The sequence below is a fragment of the Oryctolagus cuniculus genome, chromosome 4 (genome assembly GCF_051225735.1).
Source record: "Oryctolagus cuniculus isolate XC-2025 breed Fujian yellow rabbit chromosome 4, ASM5122573v1, whole genome shotgun sequence".
NCBI lineage: Eukaryota > Metazoa > Chordata > Mammalia > Lagomorpha > Leporidae > Oryctolagus > Oryctolagus cuniculus.
The window spans coordinates 135,082,070-135,101,739 of record NC_142870.1 but is presented as its reverse complement, the minus strand read 5'-3'; the positions used below and the strand labels follow the sequence as shown (position 1 = coordinate 135,101,739).

Here is a 19,670-nt window from a genome sequence, read left to right as displayed (position 1 = left end):
GAGACTGAGTTGTTAAATAGGCAGGTGGCAAAAGGTCACAAGTATAAAAATGTGTTCTTGGTAAGGAAGGTTAAGAAGGAAAGAGACTTTTTAAACATGGTTTGTAATCTTAATGGCTGGTTTACTCTAGACTGCAGTGGAAAAGATAGAGAAGTTTAAGTAAGTTTCAGAATGTGTGAGCAAGTCACAAAACCTTTGGGAGGAATAAATCTTAGAAGAAAAGTTTATGATTTAGAAATATTGCTTACAGAGTTTCTACAAGTTAAGTGTTAATACCAAAATTACACTGATCTAAGATTGAAGTCCGATCTTCTGTTACAGCAATGAGGATTTTGAAAAATGTATATCAATATGTTAGAAAATATCTGAAAATGGTCTTTGTTACTGGAGAAGCAAAGGGTCCTTGTCTTCGCACAAGAAAGAATTCAGGCGTGAGACAGAGAGCAGTGGAAAGCAAAATAGCAAGGTTTATTAGGGTAGGGACATCTGTAAGAATGGATGGGCACCTCTCCAGACAGAACCTGAGTGAGAGTGCCCAGTTTACATTTAGGCTGGGGCTTTTAAGGGGATAGGTCTTGCCTTCCCTCCCCCTCTCCTTCTTCTCCTCCTGAACAAAGGACTTGTTGGATGTAAGTACCAGAGAAATTCCTTTCTGAGTTTCCCCCCTGAAGTTATCAGACAAGGGAAGCCTGGCTGGCGTCACCTAGCCTTAGAGGAAGACTGGTTATCGGGTAGCAGGGGCAGGACCCCCAGGAAGATCGTCAGGATCCGGGCAGGACGTTTGAAATGCTGACACTGGGCTGCACCTGGAAGGTTATCGGGATGACTTTGAGGTGCGGATGCTGGACCTGGATGTCAATTCCTTAGGCCTTTGTCACACACACATAAGCTCATTTCTGACTTCCTACCTCACAGTCTTGATCTTGAATCTTAAAATCTATTTTTGCAAAAACTGTAACATCTACTTTTAACATTTTCTGTTTAATTGGGTAGTTTGTACTGTTTAGAGAGTTAGGTCCTGTAGGCTCTTTCCTGACTCTGCTAAATTGTTCCAAATTATGCAGTGATTTCCTGTGCTCTTATTTAAGGTTTTTATTTCTGATTTATTCAATGAACAAAGAGAGACAGATTTTGTGTTCTGTCAAAGTAATCTATTGTGTTCTCTATTGTCTCTGTTAAGTTCTGATTGTTGAAAGGCATACAGTCTTAAAAGTTATTTTTAAATACATGTTTAATTAAAAATATTTGGTCACTTTATCATTATGATTAAATCAGTATGCTTAAAGCATACTGTCTTAAAAGTTATTTTAAATACATATTTATCTAAAACATATTTGGTCACTTTATCATAATGATTAAATCTGTTCTAAAGTTATTAAAATCTCCCTGACTAAATGGATTAATATTATTTCACGATGTTAAAGAATTCCATTTTGACAAGACAGTTTAACTTCTCTTGGCATCTTCCACAGACTTTCTGAAAACCAAAGTTCTAAACTCTCTGGACTTTGATTCTTCCAAATGGGCCCCTGGAAATGTCAAAGGATATATCTCTCATCTTGCAGAGATAATAGCCAGTTGGGTTATTATGATTAAAAGTGTTGCCAAGATGTGAAATGTTGCTAAACTTCAGTAATAAGCATGTTTCTTTCCAGCTGCTCCAGTCTAGCTCAGAAGCCAAATTATTTAAAGGGAGACTGACAAAGTCTCAGTCCAGCTAACCTTGAATATAACCAGGCACTGCTAGTTCAAAATGTGGCTCAAATGGAGGTCCAGCCAAAAGAGAGAAAGTGTTCCAAAGGACACTTAAAGATGATTGGAGACAAATATGCAGCAGATACTAGAGAACTGGGTTCCAGGTATCCCCTGAAAAAGCTTTAGTATCCGCAGGCTACATGGTGAAAATCTGGAAGCTCAAAAACTTAATACAATTTTCCAAAAACTCACTTTTGAGTGACATGGTAAGTTCTAGTATAAACTTATGAGTTACATGGTAACACTAGTTAAAACCGGCAACCCATAAACCACCAGCTACATGGAGAAAATGCAGAAGCCTAAGAATGGCAGAGACATCAGCCACAGCTTCTCCTCTAAGACAGACCATGTAATAAACACTGGTCAAACATCGGTTAAATCTGGAAGCCCAAAAAGTCAGGCTAAGCCATCAGGGAGGCCTGACTCACTGCCTCATTTCTCCTTTTTTGTTCCGGAAGAGAATTTGACTCTGTTCCACAGGACTCTCCACTGTGATATACGGTTTGAACCTCAGACCTTATAAAAGGGATGACTGACCTTTTCTAGTATTGCCACAGTATAGAACACCAAATAGCAAAGCCAGAAAATGAGAGACAAAACTATGAAATGATTTTACAGCTAGATTTGATTTTCTGTGTGCACAATAAATGGGCAGAACTCCCCTTTTTAAACCAAATTGAGGGGGAGATAAGAAGTTGTGCTGATGACCTCAAAATATATAGACAGGTCACTACATTTGACTGACATCATAAAGGCTGCCTTCATGGTCTACTTTATTAGAGACCAGGAGAAAGAGGAGAGAGTTAGGTAAAAGGAGCAATGTAAGGATAGGCAGCAGGCCAATTAATGGCTGCTTTACATGGTGATTTGCCTTCGAAGAGATTCAACAAGGCCCTTGCTTTTGATATGAGGAGTCAGGGCATTGGGCAAGCAGCTGTCCTGACAGAAACCATCTTCTGTCAGCTCTTCCAAGAGCAAGGCCACTAGAAACGGAGCTGCCCTGGGTATTGAAAGATTCCTAGGGCACAACTGCAGACCCTGTTGGCCCTGAGCTAAAAAGCCCTTAGCTTTTCCCAGCTTCAAACTCTAATTACTGCTATTGAGGGGATTGCCTAGGGTCAGTGAAACGTAAGTTGCCTATTTATACTAACCTCCTATTCAGTTCTCCTCCTAGTCCAGCCATGTAATAGGAGTCAACAGTGTGCCTTCCTTAAGAAGGTTCACACCTCTCTTGTAACATCTCTTTCAACACCCCACAGATAGGTCTGGGCCTGACACATAGCTGGCCAGCCCTTGAAGCCTATCCAAATATTATGAAGCCTAAAAAGCCCTTCCTGCCAGTTCCTAAAAACAGGGCTTAGGGTAACAGCTAACTTAGATAGTTCTGCACCTATTTAGACAAGTCCTCACCAAAGACTTAAAGGACCTATCTCTTGAGAGGGGTGCAAAATAATGCAGAATGTAGGTGGTTTATTAGTCTGTTTTCTTTCTCAACCTGAGACTCTTGTCTTGTGCATTATCAATTTCCCAGCAAAATGTAGCTACCAGAGATCCAGAAAAAAAAAAAAAACATAGCTAGTCCACCAGAAAATTACTTATTTAACCCTTGTCGTCACCCCTGGGCAGAGAAAAGCAGCCACAGGGAGGATACAGGCCATGCAGCAAATTCCTACTTCTACAACTGATATAGGGAAGCAGATAGGATTAAATTGATTAGATTTGTGAGCTGGAGACCACGCCTTTGTCCTGCTCCATTTCATGAGCTCACACCACTACCTGACCTCACCTGTACCCTCACCTGCCAGACTATGTAACCACTCCCCTTAGGAAGTGAATGAAAGGCCCGGAGAATGGTGGGCCCTGCGCTAGTTGTCTCGCACTCTTGGACATATGGCCTTTTGGCTGCTGCTCTGCCTCTGCTTGCCCTCCTGTGCTATACTACCTGTGGCTGCTCCTAACTGCACGCTTTACTCCACATGGCTCCTGGCCTGCTCTCTGCCTGATATGGACCCAGCTTATGCTTCTAGACTTCTTTCTCCCCTACATAAAGCCTTCACTTTCCTGTGTATTTCTCTCACTGAGTAAACATTAAATACCTTACCCTGTCACCTATTTTATTCTGAATAGACAGCAAGAACCCTCAATATTAATAGTAAATTTACTAATAAAGCTAGTTTGTAACACAACCTGCAGGCAGTCTCAGCATTTCCCAAACAGGTTACGGATTCCTAGATACAGGGAAGTAGCAGAGTTCTCAAATCAAGTTCTCAATAAGAAACCAAAGTAGAACCCCCTCCTTTGAGAAAAAGAAACAAATAAACAAAACACAGCTTTCATCCTTTGAAAAACTGCCATGCACAAAAGCACTGTAAACTCAGCCCTTCAAAACAGGCAGGCCCTAGACCTGTGAACTGCTGCCAAGAAAGTGCCCCAAAACTTGGGTCAAACTAAATGGGTACAAAATCTTGTTCATGCTTTCTTGTATGAGGACAGACAGCTCAAAGACCAAGTCAGACAAGGCTAAAATATCTGGCCTAACATCTGGTCATATAAATTCTGGTCATTGTCTCTCCTTGGCGACATAGTGTCCACATTCTTTCTGCTTCTCTGTAGACTATTGTGTTTTTAATGCCCTTGTTCTAACAGAAGATAAGCCATCTAGCACCAGGTACTTCTGAGACAGGGCTTCCAGCCTACCCCATCAGACAAGATTGACCAGTCCTATATACCAAGCAGGACAATGCTTTCTGAGGCCACCCTCAAACACCATAGGCCACATAGCAAGAGAAAAATACCCATATTCACCACTACACCCATTTGTCAGCTCCGAAGCAATGACAGAAAATAGATCTTCACCCATTTATCCCCATAAGATTATGGGTATTTTCTCTTGAGGGGAGAAATGTTAGGTGGGAAGTTAGAAATTAGCCTAAGTGTGTGAGGGACCTGAGAGAAATACATAGGCACAGAAGCTCACTTTGGAAGCAGCCCAGCATCTATACTGTAACATCCTGCCCAGAACCTGATGACTTTCCAGGTGGTGCCAACCCATCCACCAAGAAAAGCTACCAGGAGAATTCAGGACCAAATAGGTTACCTGGCCTGATCACATAGAGCAATAAAACCATTACATCCTACCTCTAAGGCAGGTACCCTAGGCCCAGCACCAGGATGCCTTTCCCTCACCCCCAGTCTGATAATACTGAGTAGTATCCTTGGGAAGAAATTTCATAATTTACACTCAGAAAACCTTCTGTTCTGGAGGAGAAAGGGGAGGAGATAAGAGAAATGGCAGGAATGAACTGGACCCTTCCCTTGTAAGCCCTGAGTCTAAACAAAGACTGCATGCTCAGTTCTCTCAGCTCTCTGCTTAGCCATCCACCTGCCTGCCAGGTGTATTCTCTCCATTTAACCCTGTAACCTCACTTTCCCCCAGTCTGAGTGACTGGGCACTCTCTCTCTGTCCCTTCCATTCTGACAGATGCTCTGTCCCCAATAAAACCTTACCACATTGCTCTCTGCCTCATGCCTGAATTCTTTCTTGTGCAAAGACAAGAACCCCACAACTTCTTTCTGGTGACATTTCTAATCTGCACCTGAGTGAGCTTGTGTCTGCCTCTGCATGTGATGACAAATACTGCCTCTCTTGCATATTCACATCCCCTGTGTTAAAAGATACTCATTACCCTTTCCTTGGGGACCTCAGCTCTTGTGATTCCAGCATCCCATATGGACTCTGGCTCCTGTCACAGCAGCTCCAGTTCTGATGCAGCTCCCTGATAATAGCCTGCAAAAGCAGGGGAAGAGATCCCAAGTGTGGACTCCTGCCACCCACATGGGAGACTGGGAGGAAGCTCCTGAATCCTGGCCTCAGCCTTGCTTAGCCATGGCCTTTGTGGCCATCTGGGGAGTGAACCAGTGGATGGAAGAGCTCTCTCTCTCTCTCTTATCTCTCTCTTTCCCTCTCCCTCCCTCTCTATAATTTTGACTTTTGCATAAATAAATACATATTAAAAAATGTAATCCCTATGTTTTTCCTAATTTTTCTTTTTTTTTTTTGGTTTTGTTTTTCATTTCATGTGATATTTACTTTTGTGTGTGATTCGTAGCAGGGTTCTTTTGTTTTTGCATATATTGTCTAACTAGTCGAGTTTCATATAAAGTAATTAACTATTCTCCAGCTGTTTAAGATATAATTTTATCACATTTGAAATTTGAGTATGTTTATAACTTGTCTAATTTCTCCTGTTTTTTTTCCCCCACATTTTCTTTCAGGTACTATGAACAAAAAGAAAGTACTTCAAAAGCTTGTACAAAAAAGAGGCTTAGGCTGGTGCCGCAGCTCAATAGGCTAATCCTCTACCTGCGGTGCCTGCACACCGGGTTCTAGTCCCGGTCAGGGTGCCGGATTCTGTCCCGGTTGCTCCTCTTCCAGTCCAGCTCTCTACTGTGGCCCGGGAGTGCAGTGGAGGATGGCCCAAGTCCTTGGGCCCTGCACCTGCATGGGAGACCAGGAGAAGCACCTGGCGCGATGCGCCGGCTGCAGCACGCTGGCAGCAGCAGCCACTGGGGGGTGAACCAACGGAAAAGGAAGACCTTTCTCTCTGTCTCTCTCTCTCTCACTGTCCACTCTGCCTGTCAAAAAAAAAAAAAAAAAAAAAAAAAGAAAAAAAAAAAAAGCTTAAATGAATCACTATGTTCCTAAATTTTATATATAAATTTCCTGAAGTTAGCATACCTTAAACCAAAGATTTCTAGGTAAAAAATAAAATAATAAAAAATTTAGAAAATCTATACATATACCTGCCATGAATTAGTCACTCCACTCCTATGTACTCAAGGGTAATAAAAGCTCATGGTGGGCCCACCCTGTGTTGCAGCCCTAGCCTGCAGTGCCAGCTTCCCATATGGGCACTGATTCGAGTCCTGGCTGCTTCTCTTCTGATCCAGCTCTCTGCTATAGCTTCAGAAAGCAGTGGATGGTGGCCCAAGTCCTTGGGCCCCTGCACCCACGTGGGAGACTCAGACAAAGCTCCTGGCTTCTGGCTTCAGATCAGCTTATCTCTGGCCATTGCAGCCATTTGGGGAGTGAACCAGCAGATGGAAAACCTCTCTCTGGCTCTTCATCTCTCTTTAACTCTGTCAGTCAAATAAATAAAATAAATCTAAACAAAAAAAAAGCACATGGTATACAAAAAAAGTAAGTCTATTTTGGGCAGAAATTGTTTTGAAAATGATGCATAGTTTTTCATAATACACATTTTCCATGAACATTTTGAGACCCTTCATACCACTGTGTTTTAATGATTTAATTGTATAGTACATTTGCATATCTGCAATAGTAGTCTCTTTACTGTTCTTAGGGTTATGTATTTTTATACAGTAAATTCACTGATATAAGGATTAGAATTAACTTATCAAGTTCAAAATACATTAAATCATCTGTCCATTCATTCATACTTTCTTTAAGGGCCCTCCTTCAAGTTTCATATAGTTTTTAAACTTTAGTGTGTACAATATATTTTTTAATTCATTCTTGTTATTTTGCAGGATTTGTGGTAAATTTTAAGTGAAATCTTTTGTCTTTGACCTTTCAAATTTGTTATTACTGCTTTACAAGAGAATGATGGTAGTTGTTGATAACATTAAAATTGTTTTTCAATTGATTGCTTCATAGTCTCAAAAAAATAATCTGGCGTTTTGACAATTTTATGTCTTTTTTCCAATATTTGTGTTTGCTTACTTTTTATGTCTTGTTCATTGGTTAGGATTTTAAAAGTACTATTGAATTTGTTGAATAGCATGAACAATTAGAGGCATATTCTTATTTTGGTAGTATTTAGAGGTATAGAAGATAAGATTGTTTTACAATCACATGGGGGGCTTTCATGTAAGTTTTTATAAAATTCTAAAGCTATTTCCATGGAAATATTACTCAGGTGAGAGGATCTAAGTTATAATTATCTGAGATAGTAAAATACAACTTGAACATTATGTACATTAATAATGAAAACTTCAAATAATTTAATTGCAAAATATTTTTCCTCAGGTATTACAATTTGATTTCAACAGGTGCTATTGTGTACTAAGCAGGTCATATGCTGAACAATGGAACTTTCCCTTTAAAAATATTTTTGTTGATTTCTATTTAATTTGAAAGGCAAAGAGAGACAGAAATAGATCCTCCATCTTCTCAATCATTGCTCACAACAGCTCAATTCATATCTCGCATGTGGGAGGCAGGGACTCAAATACTTTCAGCTGTCACCTATTACCTCTCACCTTGTGCATTAGCAGGAACCTAGAATTGGAAGTAGAGCCAAAGCTTGAACCCAGGTACTTTGATATGGCATATATATCCCAAGTAGCACCTTAAACGGTATATACCAAAGCCCAATCCCAGAACTTTCCTTTTTTCCCATAGTTCTTTCTTTTTTTAAGATTTATTTCATTTACTTGAAAAGCACAGAGAGTGAGAGAGGCAGAGAGAGAGAGAGAGAGAGAGAGAGAGAGAGAGAATCTTTCATCCACTGGTTCACTCCCCAAATGACTCCAAAGACCCAGGCTGGGCCAGACAAAAGCCAGAAGCTAGAAGCTTCTTTGGGGTCTCCCTTGTGAGAGAAGGGGCACAAGTACTTGAACCATCTGCCATTGCTTTCCCAGGTGCATTTTCAGGGAGCAGGATCCGAGGTGGAGCAGCTAAGAGTCTAACTGGCACACATATGGGATGCCAGCATTGCAGGCACTTTACCTGCTATGCTACAGCGCTGCCCCCTCCCATAGAATTCTTGACACATAATTCTTGACACACAATTCTTTTACACTGAAAGATACACTGTTTTCCTATTCTAATAAATATTTTCTTTTTCGATCCACATAGCTACATTGATCTAAAATATTTAAACCAAAACACACCAAATTATCGATAATACTTTAGAAGGAATTTTCATGTTTTTTTTAAGAATTCATAACTATTCCCAGAAACAACATACAAATAACATTTATTGTTTTTTTAAAAAAGATTATTTATCTGAAAGGAGAGTTACAGAGGCAGAGAGAGAGAGAGAAGGAGAGGGAGAGAGAGAGAGAGATCTTTCATCCTTTGATTCACTCCCCAAATGGCCACAATGGCCAGAACTGGGCCGATCCAAAACCAGAAGCCAGGAACTTCGTCTGGGTCTTCCATGTGGGTGCAGGGGCCCAAGGGCTTGAGCCATCTTCTACTGCTTTCCCAGGCCATAGCAGAGAGCTGCATTGGAAGTAGAGCAGCCAGGACTAGAACCAGCACCCATATGGGATGCTGGCACTACAGGCTGTGGCTTTACCTGCTACTCTACAGTGCCAGCCCCCGTTTATAGTTTTTAATAGAAGAATACAGGAAACTAGGACTCTTGGTTTTATCATCATATTGATTCATCTTTTGCTTTAAATAGTTTGTGTAGTTGGAAACAGATAAAGGAAATAAATAATGATATAACTTTCCTAGTCTTTTGTGCTCCATGAAAGAAAGGATTAGGTCTGGGTCTCTGTTTATGTTATCAAGGCGTTGGCTTGGCTTAGTCCCGAAGATCTCCAATTGCCATTATCTGTGAGCCCATATTCCTTGTCAGTGTCTCACAGTTCTACAGTCTGTCTGTAGAGTGGATCATTTAATTGCCAATGAAAACCATAATTAAAACCCAAATAAATAGACTCTGTGTTCATAGCCATATCTAATTAACTCTAGATTGAGTTGAAACTTGGTACTGTCATAGGAGCAGTTGCATCTGCATTTTTGGAGTGGTGTCTTATGTTTTTATATTCTGTTTTCATTGTTTTATGTTCACATTATGAATAGAAAATATGAGAAGAGAAGGACACAAAATAGCTTGCATGTTCCTCAATCAATATTATGTCATAATTTCTTTTCTAACAAATCTGCTATATCCTTTCATCCTGTTCGTGAATTCAGAATTTTTTTTTTTTTTGACAGGCAGAGTGGATAGTGAGAGAGACAGAGAGAAAGATCTTCCTTTTGCCGTTGGTTCACCCTCCAATGGCCGCCATGGCTGGCGCGCTGCAGCTGGTACACCGTGCTGATCCGATGGCAGGAGCCAGGTGCTTCTCCTGGTCTCCCATGCAGATGCAGGGCCCTAGCACTTGGGCCATCCTCCACTGCCTTCCTGGGCCACAGCAGAGAGCTGGCCTGGAAGAGGGGCAACCGGGAAAGAATCCGGCGCCCTGACCGGGACTAGAACCTGGTGTGCTGGTGCCGCTAGGTGGAGGATTAGCCTATTGAGCCACGGTGCCGGCCCAGAATTTCTTCCTTCTTACTTTTCTCCTTTTCTCACCATTCTACACAGATCCACTCAGGAGAGATCCTCAAAAAGTCTGGGTCCTGTTTCTTACTTCAAAAACCCCTATAAACTTTTTGACTCTCCTCAACTCTGGAAATTATCTAATATCCTTTAATGCATTTATTTTTTGTTTTGACCATCCAAAGTGGCTTTTTTTTGGGGGGGGTGATAAACAATTTTGTTATATAGCTCAATATGTAGAAAATGTTTAATTTGGTGGGAATTTACAGGTATTAAATATGGAAACTAGCAGTTGAATAAAGAGTTACAGTATTGGTCAAATGTAGGATGAAAACTGATTTTACTTTCCATGTGCAAATAACTGATTGATTTGAGATAGTAGACTTTGCAGGAGTGGGGACTCTTTTTTTCTGCCAAGTACCATTTGGATATTTATAACATCATAAAATAATACCAACTTAAAAATTAGCCTGCTAGAGATTTGTTGAATTTCAAGTCCCAATTTTGGTTGGTTTGGTAAGGTTAGATAAAATAAATTTGCGAGCCTTATATTGCCCACAGGCTAGAAGCTCCTCACCCCTGCTTTAAGGTAACATAAGTGGAATTAGGGATGATAGTTTAACTATTAAGCCTTAGACTTGGAATCTTTCCTTTATGAGGAATTATTTGGGCTCATTTTCTTAGTGCTATATAGAATTCTGTTGTCTTATGTTCTTTTTATTAAACATAAATTGAATTGATACAGAGAATGAATTTATTTATTTTTAAGGAATATATATTTCATAAGTACAACTTTAGGAATATAGTTATTCTTCCCATAATACCCACACTTCCACCCAGCCTCCCACCCCTCCACCTCCTCCCAGTCCAGTCCTCTACCTCTCCCCTTGCCAGTCCCATTCTCCATTAAGATTCATTTTCAATTAACTTTGTACACAGAAGACCAACTTTACAATAAGCAAAGATTTCAACACTTTGCACGCACATACACACATACAAAACTGTTTGGGAACTGGTTTTACAGTTGTTTCTCAATACAACTCATTGAGGACAGAGGATCTGCATGGGGAGTTAGTGCACAGTGCAGAGAATTAATTTATTCTCTGTATTGTCCTTACTAAGTCAAACACACACCCTCACCCACACCCACACCACCCACCCACACCCACACACACACACACACTCACACACAGAATGAAGTATAAGAAGCACATAGTCCAGTCCAAACCTCCCTTTGTAGTTTTCCTAGGTGGAAATGAAACACTGAAAGATCACTGTAATCAGCTTTGTTTTTGGGATCATTATAATACTCCAGGTAGATTAGGGACATTTATGCTGTCAATGACACATTCACTATTCAATGCCAATGTCTAGCCTTCCCAACTGGTTTATTTTAGACAAAGTTGTGAAGTGGGCACTTTATCAATGGCTGACTTATTTTTTCCTGTGCCCTTCTTCCAGTTCAGTGCCCTCATTGTTCTTTATGCCTAAGAAGTCCTCATGTTAGTGTTTACATATGATTCTAAATCTCACCTGCTGACACATTCACAAACATGAAAACATATTGCCTGTGAATGCAAAAGCATTTCTTGCTAAGCTCCAGGGAAAGAGAATGAGGAATACTCCTGACTGTCTTGCCCACTTGTGTGGAATGTTAATTTGTACCTTTCCTGGGCACTTTGCTGTTTATGGTTCTAGCCATGTTGATTCAGCACATCAATATTGCTACCCAGATTTGGGGAAGTCATATAGTTTGAGGTCTTCTCAAGACTGGGGTACTCTTTGTAACTTCCTCCATTGGACAACATCTATGTTGAGGTTTGAACTAGTTCACTATTCTGAGGGATTAGGAAATTCTAATTATCATGAAATTCTTTGTTATGTGTACAAAAGTCAGTCTGTCTACATCTATCATTAGCATTTGTAACACCCAGATTACAGGATTATTGACATATAAATTGCCACAGCTGTTCCGATGTTATGGACATAATTTTCTGTCAATTTATCTAAGTAAATCTTAGACGACTTCAATAGTTACTTGAGCTTGTCGTTAATTAAAATGTTGAAACGCCATTTATTCATAAATTTCCCATATTATTTTTAGCAATATGAGGAGTTACAAGTATCTGCCTAAAAATTTCATTTGTTTCACAAGCAAAGAAATATTTATTGAAATTAACTATATACAAGGCACAGTGTCTTGGCCTTAGGCCTGATAGATGCAAAAACATGTCAGAATCAGAGCCTGCCCGCCCAGAATGAGCTCACAGTCTAGTAAAGATGAATCAGAAACACAAAGCAAACAGCTACAATATATACTACATCATGGTGACTGTCACAATAAGATACCATTACATGTTACTGTTGTAAAGAGAATAGAGGAAGTGACAGAGTGAATACAAATTAGAGAATACTTTTGAGGCAGAAAAATTTTGTCATTCAAACATGAAGAGCATTTGGACAGGTAGAAAAATCTACTAAAGGGGAGGGAAAAGTAAATGCCCATAAATACAGGGAGAGTTGAGTGTCTTGGACATACTTGAATTAGAATAAAGCAAGTCAGGCTGATCATTTAGAACTCAGACGTTGTTCTTCCTGCTTTACAGTTGAAGTTTGATAATGATATTTTGAGTTAATGTTGAGATTTCATGGTCTCACTTCTTTGTTAGGCTATTTATGTACAGGTTTGGTTTTGTTTTCTTGACTTGTACACAAAAGCATGAAGGGCAGGAATCAAAGTCTGCATCCTAGGTTGTGATTCTTGATGATTCCTTGACCCTCATAGCTGTCCCATTTGATGTTGGAATATTTTAAAAATTCCATCCTGCAAAGAGATTTCTTCTATTTTGGCATTCTCTGGAAGGCATAGTCAGGCATAAAACAGTGAGTGATATGCCTATGTAATATTTTTGCATTCATGAATGTACATGTTGGATACTATTTTATTGGAACAAAGGGAAAGAACTATAAAGTGTGTATCAAGAATAGAAACATGTTTCATTTCCCATAATGAAAAAAGTTATGTTTTTGTACCATAGAGTTTACTTTGAGAGTCATTCATCAGATCTTTTTAGAATTATTGGGTAGATGGGCCGGCGCCGCGGCTCACTAGGCTAATCCTCCGCCTAGCGGCGCCGGCACACCGGGTTCTAGTCCCGGTCGGGGCGCCGGATTCTGTCCCGGTTGCCCCTCTTCCACGCCAGCCCTCTGCTGTGGCCTGGGAGTGCAGTGGAGGATGGCCCAGGTGCTTGGGCCCTGCACCCCATGGGAGACCAGGAAAAGCACCTGGCTCCTGGCTCCTGCCATCGGTTCAGCGCGGTGCGCAGGCCGCAGCGCGCTGTCCGCGGCGGCCATTGGAGGGTGAACCAACGGCAAAAGGAAGACCTTTCTCTCTGTCTCTCTCTCTCACTGTCCACTCTGCCTGTCAAAAAAAAAAAAAAAAAAAAAAAAAAAAAGAATTATTGGGTAGATGTTTTTATCTATTCTACCTTACTCCTGATATTCATCTTCATAAAATGTATGTTAATAATATAATTATATAATACAATATAATTATGTATGTATATTTGTGTAATAAAGTATAATATTTTGTATTATAGTATAATAGTGTATGTCATATGTCATTATAGTATATAATAATAATATAATAATAGTATAATATAATAATAGTATAATATTGTTATGTCATATGTGCAAAGGATATAATATAACACAATAATGTTTATACATTTGATTCATGGACTTAATTAATCATAATAGCTATTAAAAATGGAAGATGGAGAGAACATTAATTTTCTGAAGGCTAAAACCATTTTCTGCTATATTTAAGTTGTATAAGTTTGCATTTGCTTCAAAAATAGCAATATTAATATCTAACAGTAAACAAGCAATTTGTCAATTATAGTGAATTTTGGATTCTTTATGTACATTATACATTTGACTTTCTTTTTTTCTCTTATACTACTATGAAATCAAACTGAAAAACACTAAGCCTTTGATTTTCCTTCTTCTAATGAACAAATCTGCCTCCTAACTCTTGTGCCCAAGCAGACAGTGATTGATATAGTTATAAAGTATAGGTAAACAAAACAGTCATCAAATGATTATGCATTTTGTTTATGTCTAATCTACACATATTTGTTCACATTTTCTTTCTTGGGTAGCAATATCATCTTGCTAATAGTTGTCTTCATTCGAAAATCAAGATTTAATCTTTAAAATTTGCTAATGACTCTACTTCTTAGAATTGGTAATAAAATATTTCCTGAGAAGAGAATTAAACTCATAGTTCAAGTAAAAAAATCAAATTTTCTTAAGATCATGATATCATGGTGGTTTCGGGAAGACAATATTATTTCTTTATTTATAGAATCTGTTCTTCCTTCATGATTGTACTAAGCTTTCAAATTCCTTAATATACAGTGATTTTTTTAAATTCACTTCTGTCCCCTGGCTTATATTTGTTTCCTTTCTGGTCTGCTAGCTTTTGGTATATTTGTCTTCTGTTCTTCATATACTGAGAGGTCCTTTGTTCATGTGCATTTATGAATGGAAGGCTGGTGTCTGCTGTCATCTGGTTCTGTTGTGTGTGTCCAGGTTTCTACTCGGCATCTTCCACCAATGGGACCAGGCCTGGGAGGTCATGCAGGAACAAAGCTTGTCACTATTAGGATGAGCAGATTGGGAACCATGCTTTGGAGGCTAATATGAGTGGAAATTTACTTCGTGGCTCAGGAAGTCATTCCAGCCACTTCAGAGACCTTAATGCTCTTCATACTATTAAACAAAATTCTCTCAGAGTGCTACTTTCTGTCTACTTTCTATATGCATCCAGCAAAGGACTTATTCAAATATTTTAAAAATTGAGAAATATAGAGGAGTTTGCATCTATCTATATCTATGTGCTTTCTTTCTTTCTACTCTATCATCCATCTTTCATCTATCTATCTATCTATCTATCTATCTATCTATCTATCTATATCTCATCTATCTATCCTCTATAGCTGTCAAGAAGGTTTTTGGTTCACAATTTTAAAAATTACAGAAATTCATGAAGTATTCAAAATATACCAAGTTTTATAAATTAGCATCCTCCATTATGCTTGGTCCTGCTTTAGAATAATCACTTAAATTTTTGATATGTATTATAAATTTTAAAGTTTAAGAATACCTTATTTAGTGTGTATATCATTGTCTTATATTTAAAAAATAAAGCATGGTTTTCCTGCTCTGAAAAATAATTTGCTTTTCCTTGACATACACTATTGTAGATATTTTGTACCCTTGATTCGCTTCTCCTTCCTTTCGTCTACCTGGCTACAAATCCATCTCATTTTAAGAATGGAGAATTCCATTCTATGTACAAGCAATCAATATAACCAATGTCCCATTGGTCAACATTTTGAAAATCTCCATTAATTTTTGTGAATATTAAAAATTGCTGCAATAATAATCTTTGATATATATGTATACCATACACACACACACACACACACACACATACACCTTTGAAAGCTTTTGCCATTGTTTAATACATTTGTATGATAAATTCTAAGAAAACAAATTGTTTACTCAATTAATACATATATTTAAAATTCTGACACCTAAAATCAAATATCCCACCTGATTAATTATGCTACTTTTCTTTCAGCCAAGGGCATATAGAAACACTTGTTTTCTTGATCCTTTGATAGTGCATAATTCAAATTTTTAATCATTTCTATTTTTACTTAATAGATAATTTGAACATAGTTTTATTTTTACTAGTTATTAACATATCTTCGTGAATTTCTGTTCTTGTGTTTTGCCCACTTTCTTTTAAAGTGTTTGTCTCATACATTGGAAAATCCCTTTCCTCGTATGGGTAAACATTGTGTTTTATTTTATGTTGCATTTTTTCATTTGTCTTGTTTCATGTTGTGTTGGTATAGGAAAATATATGAATCTTCCCAAAGTTTAAAGTTTTATTTTTGTACCTAAATATATGTTTATTAGGGACTTATATTATACTTTTTCTAAATGATTTTATTAGATAGCAATATTTTCACTTTTGTGTTAAAGTTTACTTTCCTGCTAGTGGTTTAGGCAATAAAATCATTTAATGATCTCAGTTAAGAATTTTGGAGCTAGATAACTCAGGATAGGTAAAACAACTACATGATGTCATCAAAGACCCATATTTCTTCTTAAAATTTATTTTTAGTTAATTTATTTTTTAAAGATTTATTTATTGATTTGAAAGCAGAGTTACAGAATGAGAGAAGGAGAGACACACAGAGAATTATCTTCCATCCACTAGTCACTCCCCAGATGGCTAAAACAGCTGGGGCTGTGCCAGGCAAGAGCCAGGAGCCAGGAGCCAGGTGCTTCATCTGGTTCTCCCATGTGAATGTAGGGACCCGAGGACTTCGGTCATCCTCCACTGCTTTCCCAGGCATATTAGCAGGGATCTGGATCCCATATGGGGTACTAGCCCTGCAAGCCATGGCTTAACCTGCTGTGCCACAGTGCCAGACTTCCCCTACCCCCCTACCCCACCCTCCCACCATGTTCCTTCTAAGTTCCTGTGAGTTGTTATTTTCCAAGAATTGACTTGTTGATTCATCCTCAAGAGATTGCAGCTGTTATCATATGGTATTCCCGGGAGGAAGAAGTAGGCTGAAAATATACAGCCAGCTGCTGCTTCCTTATTTCTCTCTTTCTTTTTTTAACAGTAAAGTAAATGCTTTACTGGAAGCCCTAAGAAAGTTATGATTATGTTTCATTGACAGGGCCTCACTTACAGGGTGCCCTGGATACAATGAGCTGATAAAGTGATTAGCTTAGAATAGACTTAGACCTGTATTCTGACTTTTACAAATATACTTAGGGGTGGGCCTTCGGCATGGTGGTTAAGATAGTTAGGGACTACGCATTTTGTATCAGAGTGCTTGGGTTCAAATCCGAGCTCTGCTCCTGATGCCCGCTCCCTACTAATGCTCACCCTGGGAGGAAGCAGGTGCTGGCTCAGCAGTTGCATCCTTGTAGGAGACCTGGATTGAGTTCCTGCTTCTGGCTTTATCCTAAGCCTACCCATGGCTATTATGGGTATTTGGTGAGTGAATCAGAGATGGGAGCTCGCTCTCTCTCTCTCTCTCTCCCCCCCTCTCTGTTTCTCTCTGCCTTTCAAATAAACAAAAGAAAAAATTTAAGGGAAAAATTTTATAACATGTATCAAAAGATATTTCATGTGACTTTTAGAAGATTGTACACCATACTTTCTACTATAGCAAATGGTAAACTTAAACTTCATGTTTCCCTTTTTCCCTTTTTATTTCATTCTGTTATTCACAGGGACCACATATTTAACCTCTGTAGCTGATATTGACAAAATGGGGTTTGGAAATTCATTAGCCATCCCAAAGCACCTCCATATTGGCTAATATTTTAACAGAGCTTTGTGGATAATTATTCAGTGGATATTCATTAACTTATTACTTTGAAAACTGTTTCAAACTAACTTTTCATAAAGACCAAGCTTTATATTTCTGGACTTCATACTCCAGAGTTTTGGGTTTTATAAAGTTTTTCTCAAGAACCAAATCATCTCATTCTTTCTTGTCTTCTATATGAATTTTTAGAAATTCTCAGAGCCAACAGTGCACCTGTAGTTCTGGAACTTGGGTGCTGAGAATCATGAAGAAACATCCTCCTACTTACAAATGCCTGTCTCCGGCCGGCGCACAGCTCACTAGGCTAATCCTCTGCCTGAGGGGCCGGTACTCTGGGTTCTAGTTCCAGCTGGGGCGCCAGATTCTGTCCTGGTTGCTCCTCTTCCAGTTCAGCTCTCTGCTGTGACCCGGGAGGGCAGTGGAGGATGGCCCAAGTCTTTGGGACCTGCACCCGCTTGGGAGACCAGGAGGAAGCACCTGGCTCTGGCTTTGGATAGGCTCAACGTGCCGGCCATAACAACCATTTGGGGGATGAACCAACAGAAGGAAGACCTTTCTCTCTGTCGCTCTCTCTTACTGTCTAACTCTGCCTGTCAAAAAATACAAACAAACAAAAAAAGAAAAACAAATGCATGTCTCCTCCTCCCACTGTGTTTTGTTGGCTAGACGCTCCCTACCTAGAATGCCACTCTTTAGGGCTATCTAATGAAAAACAGCTCCAGGAAGGAAGATTTACAAAAACATGTAAGTTCTGTTCTGATAGTCATCACAATCGCATAGTTTCCTCAGGGTGACATCTAGAAGTTTTACTTTTCCCTCTAATCTTTGTGATGTCACAGAAAATGTAGCACATGCTTGACAAAGTATGAATTACAAACTGAAATATCTTTTTTTAAGAGATTTATTTATTTATTTGAAAGTCAGAGTTACACAGAGAGATGAGAGGCAGAGAGAGAGAAAGAGAGAGAGAGTGGAGAGGCAGAGAGAAAGAAGAGAGAGAGAGAGAGATCTTCAATCCACTGGTTCACTCCCCAACTGGCCACAATGGCCAGAGCTGAGGTGATCCAAAGCCAGGAGCCAGGAACTTCTTCCAGGTCTCCCATGCGGGTGCAGGGACCCAAGGACTTGGGCCATCTTCTACTGTTTTTCCAGGCCATAGCAGAGAGCTGGATTGGAAGTGGAGCAGCGGGGACTAGAACCAGCGCCCATATGGGATGCTGGTGCTTCAGGACAGGGTGTTAACCCGCTGCGCCACAGCGCCGGTCCCAAACTGAAAATATCTTACAGTAAGTAGACTTAAATCCTAATTGTTACTTTTATATATATACTTTCAGTTACATGTTTGATTATTTTTGGATTTACTTATTTATTTGAGAGGCAGAGTTACATAGAGGGAGGAGACAGAGAGACAGATCTTCCATCTGCTGGTTTACTCTCCAGATGGCTAAATTGGTCATCTAGATGGGCTGATTGGAAGCCAGGATCCAAGACCTTCTTCCAGGTCTCCGATGTAGGTGCAGGGGCACAAGGACATGGGTGTTAGGGCGTCACAAAACACACTAGACACCGGAATAAGGGAAAGGGTTTATTGGGGAAAACCCAGCAGACTGGAGAAAAGGGGTGAAGAAGGAAAAGGAGAGTAAGAGAGAAAGAGGAGAGAGGAGAGGAGAAGAGGAGGCTAGAGGAGAAAAGAGAAGCCAAGAGAGACGAGAGGAGCCAAGAGAGCCCCGTGCTCAGGAACAGGCCCTTTTAAAACTTTGCCGAAGGGCAGGCAGGGAAGTAGGAGCAGGGAATCCCATTAGGATGGAGGTGGAGCTTGACACCAGTGGTTGAGCCATGTGGCCACTTCTGGCTTTCAGCAATGGCGGTGGGAGCTGGGGCATAGGATGTAAATCAAGGTGCAGATCGCATCATAGGTAAGACTGTGCCATTTTGCTGACACATGGGCCATCCTCTGCTGCTTTCCCAGGGAGTGGGATAGGAAGTGGAGCAGCTAGCACTTGAACTGGCACCGATGTGGGATGTGAGTGCTCTGTAGCAGGGCTTAACCTACTGCACCACAGAGCTGGTCATATATATATGTTTCTTTTCTTTTCTGACAGGCAGAGTGGACAGTGAGAGAGAGAGAAAGGTCTTCCTTTTCTGTTGGTTCACCCCTCAATGGCTGCTGCAGCCGGCATGCTGCGGC

At 39.8% G+C, this 19,670-nt stretch overlaps 1 long non-coding RNA gene across 3 annotated transcripts in view; it reads left to right on the top strand.

Annotated features, from left to right (window-relative positions):
• LOC149127125 (uncharacterized) overlaps positions 1–19,670 on the top strand; it is a 50,083-nt gene that overhangs the window by 1,404 nt on the left and 29,009 nt on the right. Inside the window, exon 1 of one of the 3 annotated variants that reach the window (XR_016232722.1) lies at positions 16,671–17,145. The exons of 1 other annotated variant lie outside the window; for it this stretch is intronic. This is a non-coding gene — a long non-coding RNA (uncharacterized LOC149127125). One more of the 3 variants, XR_016232724.1, reaches the window with a different exon arrangement.